The sequence below is a fragment of the Lathyrus oleraceus genome, chromosome 2, assembly GCF_024323335.1.
Source record: "Lathyrus oleraceus cultivar Zhongwan6 chromosome 2, CAAS_Psat_ZW6_1.0, whole genome shotgun sequence".
Taxonomy (NCBI): domain Eukaryota; kingdom Viridiplantae; phylum Streptophyta; class Magnoliopsida; order Fabales; family Fabaceae; genus Lathyrus; species Lathyrus oleraceus.
Window position 1 is genome coordinate 385,347,975 of NC_066580.1, and position 7,085 is coordinate 385,355,059.

Below are 7,085 nucleotides of genomic sequence, written 5' to 3' on the forward strand. Positions count from 1 at the left end.
CTAGGTAATCTGCAAAGATTGACATCATGCAGCGCTGGAAAGTAGCTGGGGCATTACAGAGACCGAATGGCATTCGTCTGTAGGCAAAAGTTCCATAAGGGCGTGTAAAGGTAGTTTTTTCTTGATCTTCAGGGTGGATAGGTATTTGGAAGAATCCAGAGTATCCATCTAGATAGCAGATGTAAGAGTGTCTAGCTAGACGCTCCAACATCTGGTATATAAATGGTAAAGGGAAATGATCCTTCCTGGTTGCTTTATTTAACTTTCTGTAGTCTATGCACATCCGCCATCCTCTTTCCATCCGTTTTGCTACATGTTCGCCTTTATCGTTTTGCACGACTGTGATGCCTCCCTTTTTAGGTACTACATGCACAGGGCTCACCCACTTACTATCCGAGATCTGATAGACTATACCTGCCTCAAGTAACTTAAGAACTTATTTTTTAACAACATCACTCATTATAGGGTTTATTCTTCTCTGATGTTCTCTGGAGGGCTTTGAATCTTCTTCGAGCGAAATCCGATGCATGCATACGGATGGGTTTATACCTTTCAGGTCAGAGATATTACATCCTAAGGCTGAGGGATACCTTCGTAAAACATCTAAGAGTTGATATGTTTCCTCTTGGCTCAAGGTAACACTGACTATAACTGGATGGTTCATCTCTTCGTCGAGGAACTCATATCACAGGTTCTTAGGCAGTTCCTTAAGTTCTAAGGTTGGCTTCTTAGGGCATGGCATAGGATCTGGGGTATGGGATAAACATTCTTAAAGGTTATCATCGATGTAGGGTTTCCTAAAGTCATCATCTTCCAGTATGAGAGTTGATGGCAACTTAATCGTTTTTATGATTTCTTCTTGTTCTAATTCCCTAACGCACTCATCAATGATATCTATGGAATAACATCCGTCTCCCATCACAGGTTCCATAAGAAATTTTGAAAGTATAAATTCTATTTTCTCGTCACCTACCTCAAAAGTCAACTTTCCTCTCTTGCAATCTATTATGGCTCTTGCAGTTGATAAGAATGGCCTACCTAGAAGGATTGGTATATCATTGTCCTCTTTAATGTTCATGACAACAAAATCAATAGGGATAAATAATTGACCTATCTCAACAGGGACATCTTCTAATATGCCTATCGGATACTTAACAGATCTATCGGCTAACTGAAGTGACATCTTAGTAGGCTGTAATTCTCCTAAGTTTAACCTCTCACAAACTGCTAAAGGCATTAAGCTCACACTAGCTCCTAAGTCTAGAAAAGCTTTTTCGATGACATGACTTCCCAAAAGACAAGGAATGGAAAATTTCCAGGATATTTATCTTTTTTGGCTAACTTATTCTCGGAAATAGAATTGCATTCCAAGGGCTTCGGATCGTCGAGTCTACGTTTGTTGGTAAGGATGTCTTTGAGAAACTTTGCATAAGAAGGTATTTGGGTGATGGCTTCTGTGAAAGGGATTTCTACGTGAAGTTTTTCTATAACCTTAATAAATTTATGATATTGGTTATTGATCTGGGTTTGTTTGAGTCTTTGCGGATATGGTATCGGTGGTTTATATGGCGGGGGTGGTACATAAGTTTTATCTTTAGGTTCTTCTCCTTTTTCTTGACCTTCATGTTTTTCGGATTCCTCTGGTTCCTTTACTTTGTCCGTGGGTTCGGTATATTCCTTAGAAGTTTTGGGTTCACTCAATCTTGGGTTTGGTGGCTCATCATAAGCGTTCCCACTTCGTAGGGTAATGGCATTGGCTTGTCCTCTCGGATTCTATTGAGGTTGTCCAGGGAACTATCCTCCAGGTGTAGTCTGGGGGCTTGGTTTAAGGCTACCTGAGAGATCTGGGTTTCAAGCATCTTAGTATGAGTAACTATTTGGTCAACCTTGGTTCCTAACTGGGTAATCAGTTCGCTAACGTGAATGTTCTGGTTCATGAACTCTTTGTTTTGTTGGGTTTGAGAAGTGATAAAATTTTCCATAATTTTCTCAAGGCTCGGCTTTGGTGGTACAGGTTGCATAGGTTGATTTGGTCTTGGGGCTTGGTAACCTGGTTGTCTCGGAGGTGCAGTACTTTGGATAGGGTTATTGTTCTTATAGGAGAAGTTCGGGTGATTCCTCCATCCAGGGTTGTAGGTGTTTGAATATGGGTTCCCTTGGGCGTAGTTCACTTGCTCATAGTTGGTTTCGTTTAATATACTGCATTTATCAAATTGATGTCCTTTGGTTCCACATATCTCACAATCCGACGAAACTGCAACTGCAGTATTCGGGTTTATGCACATACGCTCCAACTTGAGGACTAATGTATCCATTTTAGCTTGCATCATGTCTATAGAGCTTAACTCATGTACTCCTCCTTGGGCTTCCTTCTTCTCAACTATCGCTCGTTCTAATCCCCATGATTGATGGTTTTGAGCCATATCTTTGATGAAGGCACTAGCTTCAGGATAAGGTTTGTTCATCAGTGCACCGCCTGCGGTAGCGTCAATGGTCATCTAAGTGTTATAGTGAAGTCCATTATAGAAGGTCTGAATGATTAACCAATTTTCTAAACCATGATGTGGGCATGCTCTTAACAGCTCTTTATACCTCTCTCAAGCTTCAAACAGCGATTCTCCTTGGTTCTGGGTAAATCTGGTTATGTGGTTTCGAAGAACGGCGGTCTTACTAGGGGGAAAGTATCTAGCAAGGAAAACTTTTCTAAGGTTATCCCAAGTTGTTATGGAATTGGGTGAAAGGGAATCTAACCAAGATAGGGCTTTATCTCTGAGGAAGAAAGGGAATAATCTTAAACGGATTGCCTCAGGAGAAGCTCCATTGGTTTTAAAAGTGTCTGCTAATTGGAGAAAGATTTTTAAATGTTGGTTTGGGTTCTCAGTAGCGAGACCTGCGAATTATCTCTGTTGCACTAGTTGCAATAGGGGGATTTAAGTTCGAAATTATTCGCTGGGATGGTTGGGTTTACTATACTAGAACTACGTTCTTCGTTGGATGGTTGGGCGAAATCCTTAAGAGGTCTATGATTTTGATCTTCGGCCATAGCTCTCCTAATTCTATGGAAAAATAAATGTGCGCGGGCGTAACTTTCAGGTGCTGGGCTGGTAACAACCTAAGTCTAAACGATATAACAACAGGGTACGAAATTTGAAGAAATTGGTCCCCGGCAACGGCGCCAAAAACTTGATGCGTGCTTTTCGCAAGTATACGAACGCGTCAGAGTAATATAAAAGATTGTCGAATCCACAGAGACCAAGTGTCAATCTATCGTTATCTATTGTTACGGTGTTTATCTAAGGTAATCGAAATAGGGGTTTTTAGAGTGCACAATGAAAAATAAATTATTAAAACAAATTCAATTAATAAAGACAGGTTCGAATGTAATTCACATAATCAATTAATAATCCAAGTACTTGCTAATATAATTACTTATGGGAAGTGTTTCCTACTTTGAAAAGAACCAATTTAACGGGAACTGTCGCTTTCGCGTATTCAGAACCGAGTTGTACTCCCTAATCAAACCCTCTTATTGTCACTTATGAAAAGGCGCGCATTGCGTTAGAGTAGTAAACCTATTTTTAAGAAATATAGTATCTTGACTAAGTTGAAAAGTATTTTGACCTGGATTTCTTAACCAAAAGAGGTTCTCACAAACCAAACTCTAAACTTATAAATGCGTTCAAAAATAGTTTTAAAATCACTTTTCTTCTTAAGTTAAAAACTCCTAATGAACTATACAAAGCGCTTTCGCTGTATTTGAAATAGTTAAAAACAACTAAGTTTAAAAAGACGTTGGACAGCTTTCGATCTTACCCAACGGAAGTTAAGTGCGGGAAAACTTAAGTTGAAAGACAAAACAGCCCTTAAGTGTTTCTACGAACAATTGTACGGATTATCGGTTCAATTACGATCCTTATATTCTAACCTTTATAGGTTTAGCTAGACATGGTAAAGTAAAGGTGCGTTTTAATTTAAATAAAAGTAGTGCGAGTGCGAGAAATAAACGAAAGTAGTGCGAGTGCGAGAAATAAATGAAAGTAGTGCGAGTGAGAGAAATAAATGAAAGTAGTGCAAGTGCAAGAAATAAACGAAAGTAGTGCAAGTGCGAGAAATAAATGAGAGTAGTGCGAGTGCGAGAAATAAATGAAAGTAGTGCGAGTGCGGGAAATAAATAAAAGTAGTACGAGTGCGAGAAATAAATAAAAATAGTGTGAGTGCGGGAAATAAACAAGGTAAAGACAGTGCGGGAAAGTAAAGTAGACAAAGGTAAAGCAATAAAAACCTGCTCCAATCGGAGGGTTGAATAAAGTGTGAAACGGAAATGAAAATGGCGGCAGGATTAACTTCCTTCCAAAGTGCTCCAAACTCGATTATAGACTCAATTACACAGTTGTGGCAACACTCCGATGTGAAGCGATTACCACTTTACAATACTGAATATATTCCTAATTGTAACTAAGTTTGTTCTAAGTTTGGATGATGAAACAAATGAAATCGAGTCTCTATTTATAAGCAAGGAAAATAATAGAAATGACAAGGATGCCCTTCAGTTTGAATTTGGGAGGGAAACTTATTTCTTCTTGTGGCGCCCGCCACAACACCATGGCGCCCGCCATAATGGGTAAATTATGGCGCCCAAGTGGAGATAGTGGGAGATGTAGCAGTTGAGGGGAAGTTGAACTATGATATGTCATGGTTGGACCCATGGCGTCAGCCACAGAGGGAGCCACAAGTGCAAAATGCTGATTTTTAGGCTTTTTAGCTCGTTTTCACTCCTTTTCTCGATCGGGCCTTTGATTAGACTGAAAACATGAAAACAAAGAAAAACATAGTAATAACATAACAAAACAACAATAAAACAACTAAAATGCATGCGAAATCAGAGTCGAAAATACGGTGAATTTCAGTGTCATCAAAAGGATGACAATTTCCTTAGCTCTTTCAAATCAAGACATCTGAAACTGTACTTCTTAGTGTTCCTTCGTTCACATTCCATGGTTTGAAAATATTTGCAAACAAGACCTTAGTTCCTTGAAATTTATTTTCTGTGATGAATGTTATGATGCATATGTATGCATGAATGCAATAATCACAGACAAGGGATCACACACAACGCAAACGCAAACAAAGGTTAAGGGATGAATCAAGTCATCATCAAGATCAATCATCCATTTTGGTGGATTATGGTTTTCACCTTATCAACACCCAAGTTCCATTGATATTGATGAGACTTGGTCGGATCAACCGAAGGGTTCGTTGTGAGTTACGAGCATGGAGTCAGGTTAAGAACCATCCAAAAGGAGTGTACTAAGGATAAAAACATGTAGATCATGTTCTAAAAAGTTCCCAAAGTCTTAATCTCATCTATAGGATATGACAGGTTAGAATGACTGACTCATCAACCCATAATATTCTCAAGAGAAACTCGTCTGAGTGTAGTATCGCATAACAACTGTTATCAGGTCTACACCTAAACAGTCTCCGTACTACATCCTAAATAGGCCAAGTTGGGTTAAATGTTATACGGTCCTCAGCTTCTCGGACCCCAAATTAGAGAAAGTAATGCCTAACCACAAATGACTTGTGTGACATTAGTAACTCCAAAAGGGTCTTCACTGATTAGATGGGTGTCATACCCCAAATTCTGACCACCTTTCAGCCAACACTAACAAATTCAGAGCATACCAGTCATCTGGTCAAGTGACCTAAAAAGTCAAAGGGAGACCATTTTAATTTTTTAGTCCCTCTTAGGAGTTGATTTTAGTTTAGGGGTATTATTTAGATTTTCAAAAAAAAAAACATAATTTGTAGGAGCGTGCTAAAAAGGGTATTACTATTAAAGAAAGTTAGTAGGGTTAGTAATCGGGATAATATGTATTATTTATAAATTAAAAAAAAATCAATTAATTAGGGATAGTATCTACTTTTAATATATAAAAGTTAATTACCACCATAATTACTTAATTACCCTAATTACAATCCATAATACAGCTACTTTCATGTTTCTATAAGTAATTTCGTACTAAACTCTATTTATAATACTAAAAAATATTACCGTTATTTTATTGTTGTTGCAATCTTATCATTCCAAAATAAAATCAATATTCTGAAATCAAATTAATTATTATTGTAGTTTTTTTGCCAAATATTATCGTTACTTGATTTTCTTTAAATGACAAAATGAATATTTAATTGTATAATTATATGTTATTAAATTATAATTTTAAAATTAAAAATAACTATTTAATATAGTTGATTAATATTAATTGAGTAATTTAATATTATTGTTAATTTACCTACCAATTAATTATTATTATTATTGTTATTATTATTATTGATACTTACCCGCCATATATGATAAGAATATTTTTAAAATTTAAATAGTATATTTATTATTTGATTTGATTTGATTTAATTGAGATCCAAACTCTATAAATTAAAATCGGTTACTTATTATGAACAATAATATAGGGTCATTCCAATGTCAATCTATTATTAATTGAATTTTACATAGATTTAATTTTGCAATAACACGCTGGCATATTGAATCTTATACCGCTGTTATCTTTGCACTAACATATTTTATCCTTTCAACAGAATAATTATAGTAAATACGTACATTCTGTATACAGAATTATAATAAAAATGTATTAAAATCAAAAGTAATAAAACTGTTTACAGTAAATAAAAATATAGAATAACATCTTAAAATTCTATTCTATTTGATTATTCATTTACTTATTACTAATTTATTTATTATATAAAAATATATCAAATAAAATTTTAAATATATGTTGTGTCATTAGCATTTATTTCAACTTTTGATTTATTATTGATTTTTTATTTCAATGAATTTTTCTTTAAATATTTATGATCATGAAGAAATTAGACTATATTTTTATTTACTGTAAACAGTTTTATTGCTTTTGATTTTAATACATTTTTATTATAATTCGGTATACAGAATGTATGTATTTACTATAATTATTCTGTTGAAAGGATAAAATATGTTAGTGCAAAGATAACAGCGGTATAAGATTCAATATGCCAGCGTGTTATTGCAAAATTACATCTATGTAAAATTC

General features: G+C 35.6%; 1 non-coding gene across 1 annotated transcript; it reads left to right on the plus strand.

Annotated features, from left to right (window-relative positions):
• The first annotated feature begins 2,553 nt into the window (after positions 1-2,553).
• On the plus strand, positions 2,554-2,660 carry LOC127124177 (small nucleolar RNA R71). The gene has a single exon (XR_007803804.1). It is a non-coding gene; the product is annotated as a small nucleolar RNA R71 (small nucleolar RNA).
• The last annotated feature ends 4,425 nt before the right edge of the window (positions 2,661-7,085 follow it).